We start from the raw sequence: 15,157 nt of genomic DNA on the forward strand, positions 1-15,157 counted from the left end.
ATTCACAGTTGGCTTCAGAATTAGACTCAAAGAGTGCTTATCAATGGAACCTTCTCAAACTGGGGAGAGGTAACAGGTAGGGTACCACAGGGCTCAGTCCTGGGCCCAGTGCTCTTCAACATTTTTATTAATGACTAGCTGTACCCTGCCATGCGTTGCTGTGGCTCAGTCTGGTTAAATTGAAAAGAAAGAAAAGACAAAGTGGATGTTTCTAAAATGTTTAATTTCACAATGCTTGTGGATATACAATATTTTTAGTTGTTCCATTATCTGTGTAAATATAGAGATTGTCTGGTTTGCCGACTCTAGAACACGCAGCATATAATTGTCCATGTGAGAAGCAATCTGTGTCTAGATGTAAACCGCACAATTCTAAAGATTGGCCCTGAGCTTTGTTGATGGTGATTGCAAACGCCAATCGAATTGGGAATTGCAATCTCTTAAATTGAAATGGCATATCTGTTGGAATCATAGGAATGCGAGGAATGAGGACATCTTCACCTTTGAAAGGTCCTGTCAAGATTGATCTCCGACTATAATAATTGCCACTTCGTCTATAGTTGGAGCATTGAATCTTCGCACATGTTCTCCAGCAGGCGTTTTGTCAGCATGAATAACAATCTTGTGTATATCAGATGGCATCATGTCAATTGCTGCTTTGAACAAATGTACTAAATTGTTTTTTTCGTGAAGTAGCTGTTGCAGTTTTGAAACAATGGACCTTTTTATGCCGGTATAAATTCCGCAACGTGCATTCAATTCATCATTGCCATCACCAATGAAATACATTTGTAGGAATTTATGTTGACTATCTTGAAACGGAAGGAAGGAGCCGGCTTTATGATAAATTTGTCCTTTGACTTTGAAAGTTGGCATAAATGGAGCTGTGATGATTTCTGCGCCGAACGACGTCATTTGGAAGCATGAGTTGTATTTCCTGATGTTAGATAGGAAATGCTTTGATTCTGCGGTATATCCGGCAAGCAAAGTTTGTAATGGCTCTGATGGTTCTCCAAGTTGAGGCAGTTTAATTTTTCCAGCAGCGCAACACATTCCTTTTGTTTCTCCATTAAATTTAAGAGCCTTGCAATAAGGACACACTTCAGTCATAGTGCCGATGAGAACATGCCACCTCAAACTATAATCATCAGCTGGGTTGTACCGGAATGCAAGGCGATTGTAATCGTGTGATTGTTTACCACGGTGGTGCAGGGAACGCTTATCAAATTTGCAGATGACACAAAATTGGGTGGGATAGCTAATACCCTGGAAGACAGAAACAAACTTCAAAGTGATCTTGATAGGCTGGAGTGCTGGAATGAAAACAACAGAATGAAATTTCATAGGGATTAATGCCAAGTTCTACATCTAGGAAATCAAAACCAAATGCACAGTTACAAGATGGCGGATACTTGGGTCAACAATACTAAAAACAAGAAGGATCTTGGAATTGTTGTAGATCACAAACTGAATATGAGCCAACAGTGTGATATGGCTGCAAGAAAGGCAAATGCTATTTTCGGCTGCATTAATCGAAGTATAGCTTCCAAATCGCGTGAGGTACTGGTTCTTCTCTATTTGGCCCTGGTTAGGCCTCATCTAGAGTATTGCGTCCAGTTCTGGGCTCCACAATTCAAGAAGGATGCAGACAAACTGGAGCGTGTTCAGAGGAGGGCAACCAGGATGATCAGGGGTCTGGAAACAAAGCCCTATGAAGAGAGACTGAAAGAACTGGGCATGTTTCACCTGGAGAAGAGCAGTTAGAGCAGTGCAACAATGGAATCAGTTACCTAGGGAGGTTGTGGGCTCTCCCACACTAGAGGCCTTCAAGAGGCAGCTGGACAAGCATCTGTTGGGGATGCTTTAGGGTGGATTCCTGCATTGAGCAGAGGGTTGGACTCGATGGCCTTGTAGGCCCCTTCCAACTCTGCTATTCTATGATTCTAAGTGAGTGGTTTAATGGTGACCCCACCCAGGCATATCCTAAGGAAGCTAATTATGATCAGTGGGGTGAATCTTGGTGTGGTAGATCAGTCAGGCAAAATAAATACTGACTTGGGACCAAGGAATATTCCCAAACTTATTTAGAAGTGGCTATTATGAAAGATGACAGGGCTGATAATTTTACAACTGGATCTGTTAACGTTATCAAGTTGCTATCTTGGAACATAGCAGGCTGGTATACCAAAGTCAGAAATTTGACATTTGTAGAGTATGTTACTAAATTTGATATACTCCTATTCCAAGAGACATGGTCCCAAGAGGAGTTGTCTTTGGATGGTTTTAGACCTTTTATTCTCAAATCAATCCTGAGTGAAAGAGGCGGTCGTTACAAAAGTGAACTGGGTATCTTTGTTTCAACCAAGTTATACGTCTCTATTACTAATGTAAAGCCTCTTTCTCAATTTGCCACTGCTTTGATAATTAAATTTGATTGAAATGTTCTTCTGATTATTAATGTATACCTACCCCCTTATCGATTACAATCACAAATTAGAATGATATGGCTTAAATTGGAGGATTGTATTAAGTTTGCTACTGCTTTATCCTGAAGCCTCGATTATTGTTGCTGGTGATTTTAATGCCAGGACAGGTGAAAATGATGAAGCTCTTTTTTCGTGTTTTCATATGACGCCCCCTGAACCTGATCCTGGTCACCTATTTTTAAACACGTAATCCAAGGATCATGGCTGTAATTATGCTGGTTTTTGCCTTTTGAACATGATTAATAATTTAGATCTGTTCCTTGTTAATGGGAATACGGAGGGTGACAGACCGGGAGAATTTACTTTTTTATCCAACTTTGGAGCATCCACAGTTGTTTATGTTATGATATCTTACAATCTGTTATCAGTCATGGCTGGCTTTAAGGTTGACTGTCGTACAGAGAGTGACCATTTGCCCTTGGCCCTAAACTTGGAAATTAGAGATCTAAAAATGTATGCAGATACAGAATCAACACCACTAAATGATGTTGATTTCAGAGCCTCCCGTATTAAGTGGTCTGGCAAATATGATCACTCCCTGAGACAACTACTTAAGACGGAGCCCTATTTACACCTTGGCTCCTCTATCAGAACAGCTGATTCCATTGAAACCATTCTAGAGACTTATGAGGAGTTAATTCACTCCCTACAGATTTCTCTGACATATAAAAATGTAAGGAGAAATCCAACCTTTGCTTCGAAATCTTGGTTCGACAGGGAATGCAGAGAGGCAAAAAATAGACTAGTGGCTAAATATAGATCATACAGAGACCAGAATTTGACAAGGATCCCTGATGAATGGTTTGGGATGAAAAGGAAATATAAAGCTTTAATTTAAAAGAAAAAGTACCAGGCACAGAAAGATATGTGGCAGAGTTTAAGAATGGCATCTAAAATGAATGATTCAGTTGCTTTCTGGAGAATAATTGCTGGCGGCATGCATAGCAACACAGTCAAACTTGACTCTTGTATTCTTCCCACTGTATGGGAGTCACATTTCATGAGTATTTATGCAGCGAATAATGGAAAACTCCAGGGACCTCAGGGGAGTCTAGAAGGTATGATGGATTGGGCACCCGTATCTATCTCTGAAATTACCAATCTGGTACATCAACTAAAATTAGGTAAAGCGCCAGGTCCTGATAATATTCCTGCCGAACTATTAAAGGCCAACTTTGACTGGTGGGCACCTGTTTTAGCTTCCTTATTCACATGGATAGATCATACAGCATGTTTCCCAGACAATTGGGGATTAGCTATTATCATCCCAGTTTATAAAAAAGGGAATAGATCTGACCCAGCCAATTATAGACCTATTAGTTTGCTGAGTATTATTAGCAAACTATATGCTCGCCATCTGCTTGACAAATTATTGGATTGGCTATATGCAGAAAATATTATTGAAGAAGAACAAGCAGGATTTAGAACAGGGAGATCAACAACAGATCAAGGTTTTGTCCTTCAACATTTAGTTGATAAATATGCCTCTCCTAAAGCTGATGCCCTTTTCTCTGTATTTATCGACTTTAAGTCAGCATTTGACTTTATTCCTACAGATAAATTATGGGCCAAATTTGAGAACACTAATATTGACAGAAGATTATTGCTGCTTATGCGGCGTCTGCATGAAAACACCAGGTTTCAAGTAAATTGCAACAAGGAAAGGGTTTTATCAGGACCTGTCCCTACATCTAATGGAGTTAAACAGGGGTGTATTTTGTCCCCAACCTTGTTTAATTTTTATATTAACTCAATAGTGAAGAGACTATCAAACCCCGACTTCCATCCACCTAAGTTGAACAATTGCTCTTTATCAATTCTTTTATATGCTGATGATGCTGTGCTGTTATCTCTAACCAGTATTGGGTTAAGACGCTTAATGAGGGCTTTGTGTTTATACTGTAATGAAGAGCTACTAACAATTAATTATTTAAAGACCAAAGTGGTGATCTTTGGGAGGAAAATAAAACATAAATGGATGATTAATGAAAATCCTATTGAGCAGGTTGCTAGCTATAAATATTTGAGAATGATGTTCCATGCTTCAGGATCATGGCTCACTCATATAAATCATGTGGTGACAAATGCACGAAGGAGCACTGCAGGACTGATAAGATTTTTTTATACTAAAGGCGGGCAACATATCCCTTCCGTGATCCAAGTGTTTGTGGCCAAAACTATTGCCCAAATGCTATATGGATTTCAGCTGTACGCCTATTATAACCTCTGCCCTTTAGAAATTATTCAGACCAAATTTCTAAGAACTATATTTTCAATACCTCATTGTGTGTCCAACGCTGCTTTGCGGCTAGAGGCTGGTCTAATTCCCATTGAAGCCCGTACCAAATTGCATATGATAAATTATTGGTTGAAACTTACATTCTTACCAGTTGGGTTGGCTCCTTTGATATTGTTGGACTCCTTTCAATCGAAATGGAAAAAGTATTTGGGTAAGGAGTTATCTCTATTGGGATTTTCTCCCAATGCTTTAATAGCTTTAGGCTATTCAAATGCCAAGGCAGCTGTCAAACAGAGAATCTGGGATATTGTATTGCAAAAGCATGTCAGCTCATTGTCTTATGCCAGTCCCTTAAGAAATAAGACCTTTGAGTCAAGTGCTTATCTGACCTATCTGACTTACCCTAATTATAGAAAAGCTTTTACTTTGGCCAGATTCGATGTTCTGCCCTCCAAGTTTTTGGAGGGGAGATTCCAGGGAATACCATTCCAAGACCGTCTATGCCCCTGTAATAACGGGGATGTTGAAATGGTGAGTCATGTACTTTTATACTGTTCTTTTTATCGGGATCTTAGGAACAATCTTATTCCACCTATTTCATATAAATATCCGGGCAGAACTGCAAAATTTTATATTTCCTTATTACTCTCGGATAAGATTCCTTATATTACCAGTAAAGTAGCTAAATTTTGTGCAATTGCAATAACATGCTGTACCTTTTTAGCCCCTGAGTGTACTCTGTGATTTTAGATGGATTTGTTGATATAACTGTTATGAACTCTGACTCTCTAGATGTTGGTAGATTTAATGTGTTAACGTATTTTATATAGAGTGTTTGTTAAATGTACTGTTGGTATTGGTCAATGACCGTAATAAAATATATTGTTATTTTGTCTCTTTGTTACAATTTAATTCTCCATATAATGATAGCAATGCCACTATAGGTGTCTCTCCAATCTCCATTCCTAAAATTTCTTTTATCTCATTAAACACCATTTTCCACAATTTTTGTACAAATTCACATTCCCACCACATATGTAAATACATTCCTTTTTTTTTTTTTTTTTTTGACAACCTCTCCAACAATTTGCTGAGTTCAACTTATTTATTTTGTTTAATCTCACTGGGGTTAGATACCACTTCCATATAATCTTATAATAATTTTCTTTTATCCTCACAGACATATTTCTCAACACTCTTTTTCTCCATATTCCTTCCCAGCTCTGTTGTCCTATTTGGTCCTTCAAGTCAGTTTCCCAAACCATCTTGCCCATACTTTCTGTCTCCCCCTTCCCCACTAATATTCTATATATTTCACTCATTAACCCTTTTATTGATTTATTTTCCCCTTTCTCAATTTCTTTTTTTAAGATCAGCTTCTCAAATTTCGTAGTCACTCTACACTCTCCATTGTCCTTTAACCATTTCGTCATCCCTTGTTCTAATTGAAAATAATTTAACCACGTTAAATTTCTCTCTTAATCTTTCCAATAATTCTTCTCGAGTTCTCATCTTTCCTAGCCAATCTTTTAACTTCATTACTTTCCTCTCTTTTAAACTTTTCCCCAACTTATTTTTTAAGTTTCCTGGAAAATTCCGCAACATTATCACTGGTGTTATTGGGGAGATACTTGGAAGTAAATCCTTTTTGTATACTTGCCATATTTCCCAGTGATTTTTTAAAAGGGGGTTCTCTATTTCTTCCCCCCATTTTTTGTGTGTATTCTCTAAAAAATATATTTTCTAATTTCCTATCTGTATCTTCTTTCTTTCTATCCTCCAGCCAACTTAAATCTCCTAATCCTGTCATACTTTCAACCACATGTCTCAACCTATTAGCTATGTAATATAGTTTTACTACATAATATAGTTCCCACCATAGATGCATTCAAAATGCAGCTGGACAGCCATCTGTCAGGTATGCTTTAGGGTGGATTCCTGCATTGAGCAGGGGGTTGGACTCGATGGCCTTATAGGTCCCTTCCAACTCTACTATACTATGATTCTATGATATAGGCATCTGTAAGGTAGGAAGTAGTGGGGGAGGGAGTGGTTTTGAATGGAAAAATTGCCCAAAAGGAAAGGATTCATCTGCTGCTGCTCCAGTCAAATTTATGGCCTCCTGTGACTGCTTTTCATTAAGCACTGTTAAAACATCCAGTTTTTCATAAGAATGCTTTACTGTTGTTCTCTGTTTCAGAAACCTCTATACCTGGAAGCTGAAAGAAGCCAGCATCAGAACAACTGGGAGAGCTCCATTTTTAGGACTGTGAAACTTTATAGTACAATACACTTGTTTTGCTCCTGCCCTCTGCTTTTGGGTATACACAAGGCAATTGAAGCATCATAAAGTTGGAATGAACCTTGGAGAACATCTAGTCCATCCTCAATGAAGACTCAGCATCCTTGACAAATGGCCATCCAGCTTCTGCTTAAAGACTTCCAGGAAAGGAAAACCCACCACCTCCCAAGGCAGTCTGATCCACTGTTCATAGAATCATAGAATCATAGAATAGCAGAGTTGGAAGGGGCCTACAACGCCATCGAGTCCAACCCCCTGCTCAATGTTTAAACGTTTCTCCTAATGCTTAGCCAAAATCTGCTTCCCTGCAATTTCCATCCATTGGGTCTAATCCTGTCCTGTGAAACAACAACAGAGAACAAGTCTGCTCCATCTTCTGTTAACTTTTCAAATATTTTAAGACTGCTATCATGTCTCTCCCCTTAACTTTCTCTTCTCCAGGTTATGACTCTAGACATACTCCAGTTTTTCAATATCCTTCTCAAAATGTGGCATCCAGAACTAGACACAATATTCCAGCTGTGGCATGACCAGCACAGAATAAAGTGGAACTGTTGCTTCCTGTGAACTGTGTTTCTGTTAGTCTTCATCCTAAGATCAGCCTTTTTAGCAGTCATATTGCACTATTCTGCTTGTGATCCACTATTTAGGTCTTTTTCACATGTACAGCTGCCAAACTAGGTTCTTCCCATCCTACACTGGTGTCATAAGAACATCAGGAGTGCCAAGGGTCCATCTAGTCCAGCACTCTGTTCACACATTGACCAATCAACCATCGGTCAGGGATGGACAAGCAGGACATGGTGCAACAGCACCCTCCCACCCATGTTCCCCAGCAACTGGTGCACACTTTGATGCTTGTATCTTATTTCTGTTGAATTTCACTTGGTAGTTTCAGCCCAGTGTTCCAGCCTTATCAAGGTCTCTTTGACCCTCATTTCTGTCTTCTGTGGTGTTGGCTTTGTGTCATCTGTAAAATTTGATAAGCAAACACTATCATTTATAAAAAAGTCGAATAGCACAGGGCCTAAGGAAAAGTGCTGCAGGAGGATGCCGAACACTTGTTGCATGCAGTTGCTCAACCAGCTATTGATTCACCTAACAATAGTAGCATGTAGCTCACATTTTACTATCTTGTCAACAAGAATATCCTGGGAAAACAGGGCTATCGGTATTTGCATGGCTTGTGTTTGCCTATTATTAATGGGTGGACCAGTAGTGTGCACTTTCACCTCAAAAATGTGCTAATTTTTTACATTGAAGTTTTGTAGTTAAAACTTTTTCTCAAAGGACATATAATGGTTTGTTTTTATTTATTTTTTAATCTCTGAGGCAAAATGAAGCTGCCAGATATTGGTGAGCAGGAAGAGAACAAATTGGCACTGTTGAGATTATTATAGGAAACTGTTCAGTTATATCACTATAAGTTCTCATTTTCAGCCTGGAAGCTTCAACTTTCAGATAAGGGGGGAAAAACAGCTACTGGCAGTGGTACCATGTTCCCAAAGATCAGAGTATTGCCAAGAATTATGCCAGAGATTAAATCATATGTTTGAATTGAAGCAGATCCCTTTTTGTCAGGGATTTAAAGTATCTGCATGCCCTTAAACATACTTTGGCTGCAATCCCTTACTGCTCGAAAGCCCCTGAACTCGGAGAACCCCTAGAACAACACTCTAGAAAAAGAAGGAAAATTCAATGATGTTTTTTAATTATAACCCAAGTCTTTGGGTTACCCAATATTATTGTATGTAATATTCAAATGTTTTATTACTTAATCAGCTTTTTTAAGCTGTATTTTTGAAGTAATTGTATAGAGAATACTTTACTATGAAACAGTTTTTGGATTCTAATTTTTCAATATATTAGTATTTTGATATATCCCTGATTAGGCCTCTCTACTATGTGCCTGGAAAAGAAGCGTTTTTATCATGACTGTAAAAAGTGCCCAGATCGGCTTGTTTTGCAAGAAACGCAATCCATGTCCATCCTTATCCGAATATACCAATAGCATCATTTACATTGAAAGGATTGCTCACAAGTCCACCACATATGGTAAAATGTTCCTTCTTGCTCTTCACATTTCCAACACATTTTTATACATTTTAGACAGTTTGGAAGGGGACATATACCATCTATACATCATCTTATAAAAGTTTTCTTTAAGACCAGAACTTAAGGTAATTTTTTTTGATAATTAATACTTTTATTTATTTTCTACAAAAAAAAGACACACAGGGAAAGGTAAAAACAATACAAACTATACAAACTACATCACAACGCATACAGCTACTAAAATAACCACAGATACATAAGCCTATATTCCATTTAGAGTGATCTTCATGTCAGATGACAAATCTCAATCATTTCTAGTTAGCCATATCGGAATTACTTAGTAGCAAGCAACTGCATATAATAAAGACAAAAACACAGTCTATATAAAAAATCCACATACAAAGAAATAAGCTTTTTGCAATTCTTGTAGGTACTCAATAAGAGGTTTCCAGTCCATTACATAAGAAGCTATTGTTCTTTCTTTTACTAACGCCGTTAATTTCTCCATCTCTGCCAGTTCTAGCACTTTGAGTTGCCATTCTTCCGTTGTTGGTACTTGTATTTATTTCCAATATTTCGCATATAGTAGTCTTCCGCTATTGTCATATATTGAAATATCAGTCCTTTTTCTTTTACTTGTTCATCCATTAGTCCAAGCAAAAACATTTCTGGTTTCATTTCTATGTTTATCTTTTTTTAAAAAAAATCATTATTGCATGTATTTTAACCCAGTAGGCTTTTGCTTTTTTACAAGACCACCACATGTGGCAGAAGGTTCCTTCTTGGTCTTCACATTTCCAACAGGTAAATTTTAAGATCAATTTTAAACCTCTTGACCACATATCTTCCCATCTGGCCATTGGTATATTATAACCAAAGTTTTGGCCCCATTTTATCATACAATTCTTTACTTGTTCTTCCTCCATTTCGAACTTCAACAAAAATGTATACATTTTTTGCAATAACATGGTCATCATTTGTACATAATGCCCTTTCAAATTCATATTTTGTTTGTTCAAAACTAGTTTTTTTTAATCTAATTTAAACCTTTCTAACATTTGTAAATATGAAAAACATTGACATGTAAAACCTTAATTTAACAACCTTTCTCTTGGTTTTAGTTTGTGTTCGCCTTCTACTAATTCTAATATATCATGGTATGTTAACAAATTATGCATACTTGACATCTCACTTCTTTGATGTGCTTCCTGCGCTGATAACCATAACAGTATTTTCTGATGAAACCTAAGCTTGTATTAATTCCATGTCCTCAAAATAGCCCGTTGTACATAATGGTTATTAAATTCTACATTAAACTTAGTTTTGTCATACCACAAGTAACCATGCCACCCAAGTCTCAATTCATGTCCTTCTAATTCCAATAGTCTTCTGTTTTTCAACAATATCCATTCTTTATCCATACCAAGCAACAGGCAGAAAAATGTATTTTCAAAAACAGAAGTAAATAAGTAAATTCTTTGGGGAAGCAAATGTATCTACTTCAAAGGAAGCTTTAGACTTTGAAGAGCATGAAAAAAGGCTGATTCAGCTACAAGACCAGAGCAGACGATCATCGATTTGAATTAAGCACTTCCCAGAGCAATCAGGAGATGATTTGAGAACAATATTATTGTGCTGGTTTAAAGAGATGATACCAGATTTGATAATTAACAATGAAGATGTGGACAGAGTCCATAGAGTGGGTGCAAGCAGATCCATAACTTCTCCAAGAGATCCTGATGAAATTTGGCAATTATTATAAAAAGGAGCAGCTCATGATAAAATTAAGATCTATGACATTGAAGTTTAAAGATTCTTCAGTCCAAATCTACAATGATCTCTGTCAACAAACTGTTGATTGGAGACGCAGTGTTAAGCCAATTACAGAGAAGCTCAAGACAAGAGGAGTGAAGTATTCATGGGGGTATCCGGTTTTTTTGAGATTTATGCATGCTGGCAAGCTATGCAGAGTGACCTCCCTGGAGCAGGGTGAAGAGCTTTTAAAAAGTCTGGGTCTGGATGTGGATGCCAGGGCAACTCAAGCAGAAGGAGGAGATGAAGGTGCTGGAGCAAGTGGGATGTGACTTACAATATAGAGATGATAAAATAGAAGTAAATTTAAAATAGAAGGCTTGCTGATTCGGGACTGTGGGCTCGTCTCCCCCCCCAAGGGTAATAAATTGGTCGGAGTGATAGACTCACGGGGATTTAGTGGGAGGGGGGAAGAGGTGGGGGGATGGGACAGGGGATGGAGAGGGGTAGAAAAAAATAAGAGTGGGGGATATTTTTGGTTGGGAGGGAGGGGTTTGAAAGGGGTTTTATGTTTTTATGTATGTGAATTTGAGTTTCAAAGCAGAAGGGATCGGAAAGAATATCAAAAAACTGAACATGGATAAGAATATAAGGATAACAACGCTCAGTGTCAAAGGTCTGGGGGCAGTCGTGAAAAGGAGGAGAATTGAGCAAATGCTAAATAGAGAAGGATCTGACATTATTTTTTTGCAGGAAACCCACCAAGTTAAGGATGGGGTAAATGAAATTCGTTTGAAATGGTCAGTCTATTATGAAAAGTCATTGGGGACTTTAAAAAAAATAGAGTGGCCATTTTGATTTCTAAAAGAAGTGGATTTACTTTGGAGAATATAAAAAAGGATGGGAAAGGTAGATATCTTTTGATAAAGGGTCAAATTGAAGGTAAAGCATATACGCTGGTTAATGTTTATGCCCCAAATGAAAGACATAGAGAATTTTATAAAGAATTATTTAGAGAAATAGAAGAATTTAAGGAGGGATATGTTATTTTAGTTGGAGATTTTAACATGGTTATGGACAATAGATTGGACAGGTCAAACCCCACTAGTGCTGAAAAGAGGAATAATATTACTATATTAAATAAATTGATAAAAAAAAGATTTTGTTGACGGGTGGCGATTACTTAAAGGGGCGGAGCCTGGCTTTACATATTATTCTCCAGTTCATTATACGTATTCTAGGATAGATCATATCTTTGTCTCTAAGGAATTTGCAACTAAGGTTTGTAGAATGCAATTGGGGGTAATCAATGTAACAGATCATGCATTGGTAAGTTTAGATTTTACAGTTAGGAAGGATTATAGAGAAGTGTTTAGGTGGAAGCTGAATACAAAAATTTTGAAATATAATAAAGTGGTGGGAAAAATGCAAAAGGAATTGTCAGAAACTTGGGAAATTAATGAAAAGGGAGGAACGACAAGGGCAGTTGTTTGGGACACTATGAGGACTGTAACGAGAGATTTGTATTAGGGAAACATGTAATTTAAAGAGGCAACAGGTTGCAATGCAGGAAAAGTTAGAGGAAGAGATTAAGAATTTGGAGAAAGAATATTGGCAATCTAAAAATAAACATAAATTAATACAATTACAAGCAAAGAAAAAAGAGTTAGAGAATAAAAATTTAGAGGAAGTTCAGAAAAATTTAATTTATATGAAAAGAGTATTTTTAAAACAGCAACAAAAACTTTTAAGATGCTGGGTAGACTCACACAAAAGGAAAAGGCTAAGAATGGGATAGGAATAATGAAAGATAAACAAGGGAATTATTGCCACACAATGAAGGGTAAAATAAAAAAAAATCAGGAATTTTATCAAGAACTATATAAGGAAAAGGACACTCAAAAGAAGAAGATGGAGGTTTATATGGAAAAGTATATAAAGAAGGGATTGGAAATAGAACATAAAGAGTTAATGGAAAGGAGTATATCTCAAAGAGAAATTGAAGAGGTTATAGAGAATTTGAAAGTGGGTAAATCGCCCGGGGTAGACGGTTTGGGACCGGAATATTACAAAGTCTTTAAATTATTTTTAGTACCAAAATTATTGAAGTTATATAATGCTATATTGGAAGGAGAGAGGATCCCAGAATCTTGGGAACATTCGTTAATAATTTTAATTCCAAAGTCAGATAAGGATCTGACTTTCCTGATTCTTATAGACCTATTTCGTTAATAAATCAAGATGCAAATTTTTTCCCAACTATTTTAGCAAAACGATTAAAAGATTTTATAGCTATATAGGGGAAGATCAGTGTGGATTTGTAGTAGGCAGACAAATGCATAATCTAGTGGGAAGAGTCTTAAACGTAATACAGGAGGTAAAAAAGTCAAAGACTAAAGTGGGAGTACTAGCGTTGGATATTTTTAAGGCCTTCGATTGTGTGAGCTGGCAAGCATTAAAGATGGTTTTAAATAGAATGGGATTTGGAAACAAATTTAAAGCTATAATAGAACAATTATACTCTCAAAATACAGCCGTAGTGGTAGTAAACGATGGATTTACTGATAAGATAAGACTAGCCAGAGGGACAAGACAAGGATGTCCACTCTCGCCTGTCCTGTTTGTATTGGTTATGGAATTATTGGCAAATGCAATAAGAGACGATGGGAAAGGATAGGTAGTATTAAAAAAATAAAATTGAATATGTTTGCGGATGACACTTTGTTAACTATTAAAAACCCAGTGGGAAAGATGGAAAGAATTAAACAGCATTTGAAAGAATTTGAGGAAATTACTGGATTAAGAATAAATTGGTCAAAATCAGAGTTGATGTTATTTAATTATACTAAAAAGGAAGAGAAGGAATGGGAAGGAAAAGAAATGGAAATGAGAGTTAAAGAACAGATTAAATATTTGGGAATTAGAATTACAAAAAATTTGGAGAGTTTAGAGAAGGAAAATTTAAGTAGCTTGAAAAAAGAGATTTTAGTAAAATTGAAAAAATATAAAAGATTGAACCTATCATGGTTTGGAAGAATGGTATTAATAAAAATGAAGATTTTAGCAAAGATCAATTTTATTTTTAGGATGCTACCAATAAAAATTTCAGAATCAGAGTTAAAAAGTTGGCAGAATATTATAAATAATTATTGTAATGGGGATAAGAAAGCGAGGATAAATAAAAATAAATGGTATTTAAGCCAAAAAAAGGGAGGATTGGGTCTCCCAAATATTAACCTATATTATGTAGCTAATAGGTTAAGACATATTGCAGAAGCAATTTTAGGAGTAGGAGATTTAGATTGGATGGAGGATAAAACTACAAATAATATAGATTTGAATTCGGAAAATGTATTTTTTAGGGAAGGAGGTAAAAAATGGGCTGAAAGTATAGGTAATCCTCTTTTAAAGTTCCATTGGGAAATCTGGAGTAAATATAAAGGGGAGATGCTCTCGAGCATCTCCCCTTTATCACCGGTAATAATGTTAAAGAATTTCCCTGGGAATCTAAAGAGTAGATTAAGCAAAGTTTTAATAGAGAAAAATAAAATGAAATTAAAGGAATGGTTAAGAGGGATGAATACAAGAGGGGAGTTGGAAGAGGTTTTAAAAGATAAAAAATTAACTTGGTTAAACTATTGGCAATTGGAACAATGGACTAAAAATTGGGTAAGAGAAAATGGAGATTGTAGAGAGTTGTCAAAGTTTGAGGAACTAATTGTTAAAAAAGAAATTGATAAGGGAGAAAGTTCAGTGATAAAAGGGTTAATGAGTGAAATATATAGAATATTCCTTGAGAAAGGGTTGATGGACAACGCAGGAAAATTGGTTTGGGAGACAGATTTGAAGGTACAAATAGGACAGCAGAGTTGGGAAGGATTATGGAGACAAAGAGTGTTGAGAAATATGTCAGTGAGAATAAAAGAGAATTATTATAAAATTATATGGAGGTGGTACCTAACCCTGGTTAGATTAAATAAGATAAACAAGCAGCACTCAGCAAAGTGTTGGAGAGGTTGTGGGGAAAAAGGAACGTATTTACATATGTGGTGGGAATGCAAATATGTGCAAAAGTTGTGGAAGATGGTGTTTTCTGAGACTGAAGAAATTGTTGGAATGAAGATAGAAGAAACACCAAGAGTTGCATTACTTTCACTATATGAAGATTTTAAATGTAAAAAAGAAATTAAGGAATTGATAACAAATTTGCTGACTGCAGCAAGGTTAATTGTAACTAGGAACTGGAAGATTCAAGGTGATTATTGTATTGAAGAATGGTATAAAGAAGTATGGGATATTGCCATTAATGATAAATTGACATGT

The 15,157-nt window shown here is 36.5% G+C and overlaps 1 protein-coding gene across 6 annotated transcripts in view; it reads left to right on the forward strand.

The window, feature by feature from the left end:
• Positions 1-15,157, forward strand: part of LOC134400519 (uncharacterized) — a 72,070-nt gene that overhangs the window by 40,081 nt on the left and 16,832 nt on the right. For 5 of the 6 annotated variants that reach the window (XM_063128886.1, XM_063128882.1, XM_063128887.1 and 2 more), the window contains one exon: positions 6,926-10,419. The exons of the other annotated variant lie outside the window; for it this stretch is intronic. The gene's annotated coding sequence lies outside the window, so the exon portion shown is untranslated. Of the gene's footprint in view, positions 1-6,925; positions 10,420-15,157 lie in introns of those variants that run through there. 6 annotated transcript variants of the gene reach the window in all.

Source organism: Elgaria multicarinata, chromosome 6 (assembly GCF_023053635.1).
Source record: "Elgaria multicarinata webbii isolate HBS135686 ecotype San Diego chromosome 6, rElgMul1.1.pri, whole genome shotgun sequence".
NCBI classification, from domain to species: domain Eukaryota; kingdom Metazoa; phylum Chordata; class Lepidosauria; order Squamata; family Anguidae; genus Elgaria; species Elgaria multicarinata.